We start from the raw sequence: 12,562 nt of genomic DNA, 5'->3' as shown, positions 1-12,562 counted from the left end.
CGACTTCCAATATATACCCTTCAAGGAGCTTTTCCACCTGTGTAGTCATTTTCTGTAAGGGGCCATGCTCCTATGACTTCTGCAAGTAGATTAGAATATAACAGGGTTTTACAAGTTCTGTGTTTCCCTTTAAGATTTTCAAAGGAAAAGGGACAAAGTCTTTCAAGCATAAATAAAATAACTACAGATAACTCATCATTTGTATTCATAGAAATGTATCGTCATAACAGGGTATGGTACACCCTCCCCCCAAACCTCAATGTCATCTGGAGAAATAATCAGTACAGGTCGAGCATCCTAAAGAGTTTTAAATAGAATCATAGAATCATAGAATACCAGGTTGGAAGGGACCTCGAAGATCATCTGGTCCAACCTTTCTAGCACAATCTAGGCGAGATGGCCCAGCACCATGTCCAGCTGAGTCTTAAACGTGTTCAGCGTAGCGGAGTCAACCACTTCCCTGGGGAGATTATTCCAATGATTGACTGTTCTCATGGTGAAAAATTTACCTCTCGTGTCCAATCGGAATCTCCCTGGGAGTAACTTGTACCCGTTACCCCTTGTCCTCACCATGCGACTCCTTGTAAAAAGGGAGTCTCCGTCTTCTTTGTAGCTCCCCTTTAAGTACTGGTACATGGTGATGAGATCACCTCTAAGCCTCCTTTTCCCGGGGCTGAACAAACCCAGCTCCCTCAGCCTATCCTCATACGGCAGGCTTCCCAGACCCTTGATCATATTGGTGGCCCTTCTCTGGACCCCCTCCAGCCTGTCCACATCTTTTTTGTGTAACGGGGACCAAATTGTATCATTCTGTAAGTGTCTTCTGCAGAGCCCAGCTAATTTAATGCTACAATAGAATAATCTAGTTATTTGGCAACTATCTGCATAAAAACATTTCAATAACATTGGGAAATCATTTTCAGAAAAGCGCTGAATGTCTTCAGTTACAGTTTATTCTTTGTTTTTAACCCATAAATTTCCTCAACTAAGAGTTCACTGGTGGAAAGTAGGCATTTTCTCAGCCTTTACTATTTTTTGCATTTGTGTTTTAGAAGAGTTTAAATGTATGTTATCACTAATTATTGCAATTAGGTTAATGCTGTTTTCTGTAATTAGTTTCTAATGAACATATGTTCATTGATGAAAACTGCAGCCTATATGCAGTGCCATTTGAGCTGAAGGGGCGTGAGAAATGCTCATCATAAAGTAACTATCATGTATTGCGCTTAGGCACCAATCCTGCAAACACTTAGGCGTGAGCCCCATTTTACAGCTATGAGAAAAATTAATTTAAATAAAGAGAAACTCTCAAGATACCGTGGTAAAATCTAAGTAAAGTCACGTCTAAATTGTTTGAGCATGGGCACGGTTTAAGGGAGAAGACTTGTCAAGTTTTTATTTCCCAAATATTTTAATACACATTCTTAAGTAAATACTCTACTGAACCGAAGCTGAGACTGAGAAGTCCTCCTGTCAGAGAAGGACCACCTCTGTCCGGTCCAATCCTGTCCCCGTCATGGGGATACTACTGTAATACAGTGTATATCCATAATAGCAAAAAGGTTGTATTCTGTCTTGTATAAACCATTTTATTAATTATTCCGATATTGTAGGTGAGCATTTTTGTCATGTATTTATTTCTATTGATAGTTAATGCTGATATTTATTCCTGGATATTTATTAGTATTGATTAGTATTTCTGTTCCAGTAATTTGGGCCAAAGCTGTCAGTGTAATTGTAGAAGGGAGTTCAGACATTGATCACTACTGGGATTAACAAAAGATGTATCGAGATTTGAGAGTTATTTTAAGAGATACATAGTAATATGCCAAACTATTAAAAATTCAAAATTCGCTTTGCCAGTTTTTGCCTTAAGGACAGAGTCACCTTAGGGAGATATTCTGTGGTCTGAAAAAATATTTAGGATTAGTATAATTATGATTGTGTTCTGTGTTGTTTTATACTTTGTCTGAAACTATATATATATATACACACACACACAAACATACACACCTTTTAAAGTATCATACATACACCTGATTGCAACCCTCCATCCTCCCTCTGCTCCAGTCTAGTTAGGCCTCGCGCAGGTCCGTCGTGCTTCAGGTTCTTGTCCGTAACAGACCTCCTTGTAGGTGAAGGAAGTCCGCCCCGGCCAGTCCCACAAAATACCAAGGGCCTTCAGTTTTTGCTCTTTTCTGAACAACAAGAAGTGACGGAAAATACATGCTGAAGACAGTGTTCGTCTTTGCGAATACCGGGGGACGATGGAGAGCATTCAGGCAGGTGGCACGTTTGCAACTACTGTTAATTTGTCAGCCGGCGAGGTTTGAGGCGAGAGGAGGCCGGCGCCACGGACCCTTCCCGCGCTGGACGCGCCCCGCGCTGCTGGGGCGCAGGAGGCGCCGGGCCGCGGGCTCCCGGCTGCCCGGTCTCGGACCCTTCCCCCGGCGCCCCTCGGCGGCCGCGGCGGCGGCTGCCCCGCTCCCGCAGCCTGCGGGACCCGCGCTCCCGGCGCTGGTGCGCAACCCTCCGGACTCTGCCTCTGCCCGGCTGGGCTGGGGCTGATGTAGCGGACGGGGGCCCGGGGCCGCAGAGCGGTCCGGCTCTGCCCCGCCGCCCGGCGCCCACCACCCAGCCCCACCGGCAGCCGGCGGGACCGCCGGGGACCAGACTCCCCCCCCCCGCCCCCGCGCCCGCCCTCCCCGAGAAGTGCAAGGCGTTATTTTCGAAAGCGCCCAAAATAGCGCGCGGCCGCCGCACGAGTCTCCCGGTTATTCCTCCAGCGGCGGCCGCACAGCGCGGGGAGCCGAGGCGCCGCCGGCGCAGCCCGCGCCGCCGCCTGCCCTCCTCGGCGAGGGCGACGGCGGCCGCCGCTTGCCGCTTGCCGGCGGCTGGGGCGCAGCGGCAGCGCAGGCGGGGAGGAAGAGCGGCGGCGGCGGCGGCGGCGGCGGCAGTTTCCCCTTTCCCCAGCCCTGGCTCGGCGGGCGCATGCTCACTGGTGCCCGCAGCCCTGGACCATATTTGTCAGGACTACTCGAGAGACGGAGAAAGAGAGAGAAATTTGGGGGGGTAAGGAGCGGCGGGTTCCGATCTAATCCGCAAGCCGTTTAGGGAGCTGCGATGGCAAAGGCTGGTGACGGGTTTTGATTTTCCCCCTAGGTGAGGATGAAAGTTAGGGAGAGCGCGAGAGATAAAGGGAGAGACGCACCTCCTCTCCCTCCCTTACGAAACGTAGCTGGGGAAGGGGAGGGGGGCTTCTCCCCCACCACCTCGAGCAGAAAGGATGGAAGTTAATGCCGGGGAAAGTGGGCAAGTGACTCGCAAGTGGCTGGGGAGCGGCCGGGGCACCGGGGATCTCACTAAATCATAAGTGTACGAGTGTGAAAGAGGAACAAAAGAAAGAGAGAGGTGCCTGCTATTTCTTTTTCTCTTCCCAAACACATGAAGGGAGTACATGTATATATATATATATATGCGCTATGTATTTATGTACATACACAGGCACGCACGCACGTATGTGTATGTACATATATATATGTACGGGGGAGGGAGCTGTGGAAATGTGTTTGGGGGGGCCTTTTTTTGGGGGGGGGGAGGGGGTTCCGAAGGGAGGGGGAAGGGAAGGGGAGAGACATTTTGCAGGCTTGCCCCACCAATGAGCTTGTCAGTTGGCTCCATTTAATGACACTTACGGGGCACCGCCGCGCCGTTGGGAACAATGTGATGCGGGTGCCGCGGCCGGGCGGCGGCGGGGGGGGCGCGGGGTGTGCAGGGCTGTGCGGCGGGGTGTGCGGCGGGGTGTGCGGCGGGGTGTGCAGGGGTGTGCGTGTGAGCGCCGGGCGGGGGGGGAGCGGAGCGGAGCGGAGGGGAGGGAGGGAGGGAGGGGGCTCGCTGCCAGCCGAGCCCCCCCTCCCCAGCCCCGGCTCTTTGTTCAGGCAGGCTGGAGGACGGGGCGAAGTGCGGGCTGCCGGGGGGGCAATGCGCAGCGGAGAGGGGTGTGAAAAAGCCCCGGGTTTTTCGGTCGGAAGCGGCGAGCGGTGGCGGCTGCCGGGATATACCGGTTGAATGTGCCGTGGGTCCCCGTGTGCGAAGGCCTCTTCAGCGCGCAGCGGAGAGAGTTTGTATTTTCCGTCGCTCCTGCACTTTGTGTGATTGTGTGCGAGAGATATTTAAAATATAATCATCTCCCAATTTCCGCCATTTTGGGGAAAGTTTGCACACACATACACATACAAAAAAAAAAAAAAAAGCTCCTAGCAAATTTTTTTTTTTAAAGACGCGGAAAAAAAAAAAAAAGTCTTTTGCTCGAGTGCTCAGTTCCTGCCTCTGTGCGGTGCGTGCGCCGCGCTCGCTGCGGCAGACATGTGAGGCGGCGGGGGAACGGCCCCTGCCCGCTCCGGGCGGCGTGCGGCGGCGGGGGCCGGCGCCTGTCAGCGCCGCCGGCTCGGCGGCCGGCCGGGGGGGTCCCGGAGGCCGGCCCCGGGGGGCGGCGGTGCGTGTGAGCGCACATACACGTGAGTGCGTATTTTGCCGAGGCCGGGGGCGGGGGGGGGCCGGGGATAGGACGCGGCTTCCCTGCGAAGTTGCGCGCCCTCGCCCGAAGTGCGGCCGGGGTGGGGGAGCGGCCCCCGCGCAGACGCCCGTCCCTGCCTCCCCGTCCCCGCAGCCGGTGCATATCACAACAGGATATAGGCACACTTGTTCTCGCTAACGCGTGTGAGGCGGTGGTTTTTCGGCGGGGGGAGGGGGAAAGCGAATTATTTGGGGGGGGGGGGACAGCGGCGGACGACGGGAAGGCGCTCCCGCGGAGCGGCCGCCCGCCCCCGGCCGGGGCTGGGGAGAGGCCGCCGGGGCGGCAGCGCCCGGGGCGGGGGGCGCCGCGCCGGAGCCCGCTCCCCACCCCCGTGTCCCCCCCCCCCCCCCGTCGGAGCGGGCGCACACCAGAGCGTGAGAGAAAAAGTTGCAGCGCGGGGCCGGGCGCTGGAGGCTGCGGGGCCGGGCGGGGACGAGCGCGGCGGGGAGGCGGCGTGTGCCGGCCCCTCCCGCGGGAAGGGGTGACTTCTCCGCCGAGGGATGCCCGGAGATCGACTGCGAGCGGCCGGGGAGCAAAACCCCGCAGTCCCCTAGGAAAAAAGAGAGCTCGCCCCCCTCCTCCTCCTCCTCCTCCTCCTTTTCCGCGCTGGGGGAGGGGAGGAGGGAGGAGAAGGTAACATTTTTTTTATTTTTTTTTTTTTTTCCTTTCCACTCGGAGACAGCCTCCCTTTCCCGGATCCCGGTCTTGGGGGGTGGAAGGGGGGTGGTGGGAGGAAAAAAAAAAGCAAAGGACCCGGTAAACAAGCAGAGTCCCTCTCTCGTTGTGCAACTTCCTCAGGAACGCTTAACACCCAGTTCCTCTCCCACCCCCGCCCGCACCGCGCTCGCCCCCGCCGCCGCCCCCGGGCCGGGGCAGGGGGGCACGCTGCCCCCGCTCGATTTCATTGCCCGGGGCGGGGGGAAAGGGAAGGGAAAAAAAAGGGGGGGGGGGGGGCAAATTGAGGAGAGAAACGGAGCAACTTGAGAACCGCTTTCCCCGAGCGCTCCCTCCCGAGGAGCCGGCCGGGGCGGGCGGGCGCTTTTGTCTCGGAGGTTCTGCCCGAGCCTGGGGAAGACGCGGACCTGAGCCCGGGTTTTCTCCAGAAAGTTTCAAGTGCAGCAAAAACACGCCGCAAAACTGGCCAAGGAGGGACCTCTGGTGGTAGGCCGCGGGCTGCCGGCGCCGGGGAGCGGCGGCCGCGCCCGCCGGGCCTCGCCGCCGCGTTCCGGCTGCCGCGCCGCTCCGCCGAGCCGCTCCGCCGAGCCGAGCCGCCCCGGGCGGGCGGGAGGGCGGGCGGGCCGGCCGGCTCCGGGGCCTCGCTGCCGGGGCCCGCCGGCTCCCAGCCGCGCCGCCGCCGGTGGGCCCGGCCCACGGCCTGCGTGGGGAGCGGCTGGGGGCGCGCCCCGCGGCCGTGTCACTTGTCCCACTCGAGAGCGCGGTTTCAGCTCCGGCGAGCAACGCTTCGTGGCGAGGAGGCCCTTGGAGATGCAGCAGCCTCCCCGGGTGGTGAGGGTCGCAGCCTCTTCCATTTCTTTTAATTACCTGTGCTCAATAGCGTGGTGCGTGTAAGCTTTACGGTGCAAGGCAGCACGAGTTGTGTTTTCAGTTTTGTTCTGTTTTATGTTTCTTTTTAAATTCCCTTGTATAGTTGAGTGGCGTTGGACTGACCACTTTTGCTGTTTGTTTCTGCTCATGAGTGGATGCTCAGCTGCGGGTGCTAAAAATCAGGTGGTGAGCGTAAATAAAACTCGAGATAGAAAAACTTCAGTGTGTGTCGTTTTAGGAAATAGTCTACGTTCAGGATCGTAACACAGTTTCCTTAAAGCAAATTTAAAAGCTGTTTAGGAAACCGGCGCTTTTTAGCAGGGAAGCTACCACGTTCCCAGAAATTTATATGATGACCATCTATAAGAGAGAAAGTCCCTGAAACTCTCGGCTGAAGGCAGTAAAGCACTCCCCTCAAACCCCGGGGGTGCCGGGTACTCGTTTTTTCCTGGTGCAACTTCAGCGGCTTTGACTGGGGTGCAGTTGGTCTTCCCATGAACTGGTGCTCTAATGAAGGTGGCTGAAGCAATCACCGCCTTGGATGGCTTTTGTTGTCAGTTGGGCAATTGTGGTGAACTCTGGTTTTGTTTGTTGTGGTGTATGTTTCACCTTCAGTTGAATGAGTTTTTCTAGCGTGTTGCTTTTAAAAGTTCTAATAACTTAAGAAAATGATTATGTGATGAGTCCTTTTCCGCTGACTGTTCAGCGTTATTGGGCATCACCTATTCTGTGAAGAGAGATGGTTGACTTTTTGTGGGCTATGCCATTTACTCTTTGGGGTTTTTGATACTGTTGGTAAGTAGGATGGTAGATTGTGAGTGATGGGTGTGAGGAACCAGGGATTACCTGGCATGGGGCTTACTGAAGAAAGCGGTAGCGTGTGTGTAGTCGTAGCTTATTAGCGTTCCAGGAGTAGGAGCGCTCATTACAATGGGAGACACGAGCTCTTTAAGAATTGGAGAGAAAGCAAAGTCTATAAATGCAGTAACCTGCTGAGTGTATTTAGGAGCTAGAAAAAGGCGAATTAATTGTTTAAGGACAGCAGAGCTCATGGAAGCTGCTAAGAACTGGCAGAAGAGGAAGAGGAGGGCACGAGTCAGGCAAAAGAAGTGTTCAGATGCATATTGAATTAACTTGGGGTAAGAAATAACAATTTGCAATAGGTCAGATGGTACTCTGTGAAGATTTGGTGCATCACAGCTGTTCTCGAGGAGGTGACTGCACAGGGGAGGGAAGGAGGCAGAAATAAACAAAGGCAGACATTTTCTGTAACTTTCTGTGCCTGGTTCAAGGAATTAAGAGAAATTAAGACATAGAATTTCAGAGTTGTACTCAAGTCTTACTACCTGAATAGGTTAAACCTCCACTCAGGACTGCACAGACAATAACAGAAATAGAGGAGTCATGACAATGTTGCAGAGGAAATACTTTTTCGGTGTGAGGTACAGGATCTTTATAAACAAGATAAGAAAGTTGTCAGTGGTAAGTTTCATTAGACGATGGGATAGCTTTGGTATTGGGTGACTATTGTTTTTATAGTGTTCTGTGGATATTTGAAAATGAGGTAGTAGGTGAAGTCTGCGTGTAACTGTGTTACCCGGTCTCTAGCATGGTATGGCAATACCGACGTTAGCTCGCTGACAGGCTCAGGTGAGGAACCTCCTTTAGCACTGGTGCAGGCTCAGGCTTCACAGCATTTTTGTAATGCATCTGTGGCCAGATTCTTTCTGTGAGGAAAAAGGTTTTAAGCTGAAGTATTGGGAAGCAGGAACAAACATACACAGTACCTCTGGAGAATCTAGCAGGCAGGAGAGTAGCAACAGATAAAATAAGAGGGGACATCATCAATAGGAAATGTGGTCCATTTTCTGTTACAATTGTTAAGAAGAGCAAAGAATTTTAAGCTGTGGTCCCTTTGTGAATACATATATAAGCTATATATCTCATCTTTAAAATAACTTACTTGTAATAAACTTCATGAGCAACAGGCAAAATAGTGAAATTTACTCAAACAGCTCTTCAGCACACAGAATAGAAACATGACAGAACAAGTAAAGTAATTCCTAAAGAACAAAAAATGAGATTTTGAAGGAAATGTGTAATCTGCAGATACTTCTTTTAATGAAACATTAAAATAATTGACCCATTAAACAGGTACAAAACAAAGCATGTATTAAAATGTGGTGGATAGCCTCAAAGCATTTTACCATTTCCTGCGCTGTTCCTTTTGTGGTTGTTTTTCTTTAAATGAAGAATCAGGTGCAAAAAGATGAAGGGTGAGAAAGAGACAAGCGTGGGGTGCACCCAGCTCAAAGAGAGGATTGCGAGGAGAAAAGCTGGGCTCACCCCGGTGGGTTTACAGTCAGTTGGCTTTGCTTTTGCTGCCGTTATGAAGCTAGCTTAATACAAAGTCTGTCTGAAATAGAGGGAGCTTACATTGCAAGGTATAATTCTGCTTTGTGTGGCTTCGGTGGCGTAACAAGTCAGCCCTAGTAGTCTTCACATTCTTACATGTTAAATAAAGCTGAAGCTCAGTATCCACTTGTCCCGTGGTGTCTAGAAGTTAGTGTGTTTGCAGCTCTGGTACACTGAGCTGTTCACTTTGTTTTCCTGATTTATTGTGTAGGGAAAATGTGTCCCATGGGTGCTACGCCAAGCAGCCTCCTCCTTGGAGATGCCCAAAATAACCACCTACGATATTAGGACAGAAAAACTCACCTGTTGCCTTTGTTTCTGGACATCTGTCAGCGCTGGTGTCACCCAGCCCTGTAGGGAAGAGGGACCATGTCTCGGCTCCATAAGGACACCACCGGACGTCGCCTCCCTTGGGACCTCTGTTTGTCCCTTGGACCTCACCCTTGGTGCCACTTGCTGAGACCTCCTCTGGCTCCATATGCCCAGTTTTGCCGCTCGTCGCAGGAGCTGTCAGCTGGGGAGAGGACCAGCATAGGGCAAATCTGCTAGGCTGTCCTGTCACGGTGGCTGCAGAAATCCTCAAAAGTAAAAATAAAAATGCACAGTGATGTGCAAAAAGAAAAGACACCCTATCGCAGACAGGTTATGCCAATCTGGCAGTGCTGGCTGGTGGCTTTACTGCTGAAATCTCCTCTCCCTGCTGCCCCGTGACCTGGTATTGAGTTGGCCTTGCTGGTGAGAAATCATACGGACGTTTCACAGGTGGCGTCTTAGATTTTCAAAATTTGGGTAGGTGTCAGGTAGTTTTTTAAAACACTGACTGAAAGAAAGAATCCTGTTATTACTTTTTGACATATTCAGTACATAACCCTATAATTATTTCAAAAAACTACTTGTAATTGTAATTAATTGGCGTATTCTCTCCTGTTTCTTTGCTTTTAGAGAGTCTTTCACCAGATGAAACTGTCTCATTTTTAGTGCTGTTATTCTCATTAAGTGTCTCCTCTGTGAGGTACTCATTTATTGCTGAACCAGTTCGTAAAAATGAAGGTTTTTCTAAAGGATGTGGCTAATCTTATTTTATAGGCTTCCTTATTTTAATGAATTTATTCCATATGTCTAAAACAAAGTTAATGTTGAAATACTAACATGCAACACACTCCTCTGTAAATGTTATAGCTTATGGCTGTGAAGACTGAGATACAGTTATGTTCCTAATAGCGGATTTTGGCTACGACTGTTCCAAGTTCTTACTATTATGTCCTTTCCTTCATATTGGATGGCATTCAGTGACAGGCATAGGGACAGTACTGTAGTTACTTTGCCCCTTGTTCATCTCGTATTTTCGCTACTTTTCTGGAAGTGTAGCAACAGAAACGATAGCAGATGAAATAATTATGGAAGGAGTTACACTAGTTCAAAGAACTACATCAGAGCTTTAAAAATGAAAATGAGTAGATAAGATGTTCTGTAGTTTTCTTTGTTCTGTGACTTAGATGTATATATTGCGATGATTTCATCCTTTTTTAGTACCTCATTGCTGTAACAATTTAATTGGTCTCTATCTCCCTCCTTATTATCATTAGTAGAGGGATATAGCCCTATCTTTCATCTGTTTAAACTCGGCAAAGCTGGAAACAGGTATTTTGTTAAATGTAATTCCTTTTGGTAAATTCATTTCTATCTGCGTTGCCCTGTGACCTTTTCATCCCCACCAAGAACACTTCTGAAAGCTGCAAAATGTGAAAGTACAAATGGTGCCTTTGATGTTAAGTTAATTTTGAAAGGAAAACAATAGTGAATACCTTATCAAAGAATAGAATATATCATTATTGCTGATTGTTACCTGAGGAAACTTTGTTAGGTGTAATTAAATTAAAATTTCTACATTTTCTTGAGAGATAGATGCCCTGAATATTTCTGTTACCAATTTTTTTTTTTTTAATTACTTTCACAGTTAGTTTACATCCAGCCTAAGTAGGGTAGGCTCTAAGATTCCTTCCCCCCCCCCCCCCCATCATTTTTTCTCCACTGTTTCTGTTACAAAGTGTGTCTGTAATGAGAGTGGCACTGTTGGAGGCACCAGCATCTGATGGAGTGGCCATCCACTGCTCCTCGCTCCGTGGGACAGTGGCCGCTGTGAGGAAGCGTTTCCCCACTGCCTCCCAAGTCTCTTCCCATTTTCTGTCATGCCTTCTGCAGAAACCATTGGAACATGTTTTCTATAATAAATAAACCACAAGAGGGTTGAGTGAAGTGTCCTCTAAATAGGGTGGTAATTTAAGATTACTTAGAAACTTCAGTTAATACAGAACACAGCTTTGTGTTTGCTTAGCCAGGCTAATCGCGGGCAGCTCGTTACACCAATGCGCTTAAATCAGCATGTTTCATGTCCTTAAAATTTCACGGGTTTCTGGATAGATCCAATTTTTCAGCTACTCCTTAGCAGCTTGGGTCTTGTTTTCTTGAGAGAAGGCCTGCACCTCTGCCATTGTGCTGCAGTTCAGTTTGGTGGAAGCCTGCTTGAGTTGGTCTGCTGCGGTGTGGAAGGCTGGGTGCTTGGTGGGCTTGAGCTCTGCGATGTACCATGCTCTCAGGTCAAACAGAGATTGTCCAGGTTGTATTGCGGGAGCTGCCCTGAGGTAGGGTGGTGGATTTTGCCTGGGAGTGATTTGAAAAGAGAAGGTTTATGGCTTTGGGGAATTTTTCAGTTTGCACTGAATTTGTTTAGATTTATTGACATATTTTAAAATGAATTTTTGTGCATTCCTGGTATGATTTGCAATACTTTCTCATAGAGGATTACTGAAATTAGAGATGGAGAAGGCACATTGAATCATGCGGTTCTTCTTACTTTAAACTTGGCATGTGAAATACGTGAAGTTTTCTCAAAGAGCCTTCTGTGAACCCTACCCGTCGTATGAAATGAAGGGGATTGCAGAAGCTATCACCCTAAGCAGTGGTTACTGACTGAGGTCCAGCTCTTGTCATCCTGTTGATATTGTGTCGTGGCTGTAGTGTAACGAAAGTACTCGTGGAATAAGGTGTTGCTCAGAGTTTTAAAGAATTCTTCTAGAAATGAGGAGGAAACCAAGGAGAAATACAAGGGACTCCACATTGTGGACCCTAAACCAGAGTAGTATCTGTCTGTAGTGGTGGTGTTACAGTGATTGGTACAATTTTTCTCATGAAAAAAATGCAAATTCGATTATTTTTGACACCACAGAATTAGCTATCTAAGCATTTTTCTCTTCAGACTTTCAGTAAAAAGCTTCTAGACGACCTGAGTTTACTTCTGCTTGTTCTGCATCTTTTTCTGTTTTCTATGAGTGAACAAATACCACTCAGTCTTTTTTGTGGAAATTCCAGATTTCCAGAGAATATTAATAGATATTTGCAGATTTTTGGGAGTAGAACCCAAGTTAGAAATTAGATTTTAGAAAACAAGGTCAAGCACTGAGGAAGTTCTCTAGCTATTTGAATTTCAAATACTGATACTTGCAGCAAAAGTTTGCAGTCTGCAGACAGAGTATGAGGCTTAGAAAGTGTTTGTTAAAAAGTTCAGAAAGTGTAAATTTGAAAAAGGGTGAGCTTTTGCTAATAGTTCACAAACTGAAGACAGCTAATTTTGCTGCAAATTGTTTCAGCTGCTAGGCATAGCACAGTTGTTCTTCAGGAAGAAAATGAATGAGTCAGATTTCACATTGAACAAATATTAAATTAGGTGCCAGGCCACAGATTTAAAGATTGCTGGGTTTGTAAGAAGTGGAAAGGAAGAAGTTGGTGGTAGTCACAACTGGCTGCTAGAAATATTTGCAGTTCAGTGCAACTGATGCCGTCTTTGTGGCAGTGACAAGTGGTAGGCCGAAGCCAGGGGTCAGTGGCAAGTGTTACATACTTCTGTTGATTGTGCAAATTATTTGGGATAAACTCTTACCACAGAAGAGGATGTCCAAATCCTCTCTTTCTGACGATAAATATTTTGTCCTCTCCTTTCACTTTCTGAAACAGAGGGATCCAGTAAGT

At 49.1% G+C, this 12,562-nt stretch overlaps 1 protein-coding gene across 3 annotated transcripts in view; it reads left to right on the top strand.

The window, feature by feature from the left end:
* Positions 1-3,019: 3,019 nt before the first annotated feature.
* Positions 3,020-12,562, top strand: part of L3MBTL3 (L3MBTL histone methyl-lysine binding protein 3) — an 85,345-nt gene continuing 75,802 nt past the window's right edge. The window contains exon 1 of one of the 3 annotated variants that reach the window (XM_082307277.1): positions 3,020-3,072. The gene's annotated coding sequence lies outside the window, so the exon portion shown is untranslated. Of the gene's footprint in view, positions 3,073-4,430; positions 4,518-5,139; positions 5,210-12,562 lie in introns of those variants that run through there. The other 2 variants (XM_082307279.1, XM_082307278.1) reach the window with 2 other exon arrangements.

The sequence above is a fragment of the Platalea leucorodia genome, assembly GCF_965183815.1.
Source record: "Platalea leucorodia genome assembly, chromosome: 3".
NCBI lineage: Eukaryota > Metazoa > Chordata > Aves > Pelecaniformes > Threskiornithidae > Platalea > Platalea leucorodia.
This window is presented reverse-complemented; position numbering and strand designations above follow the sequence as displayed.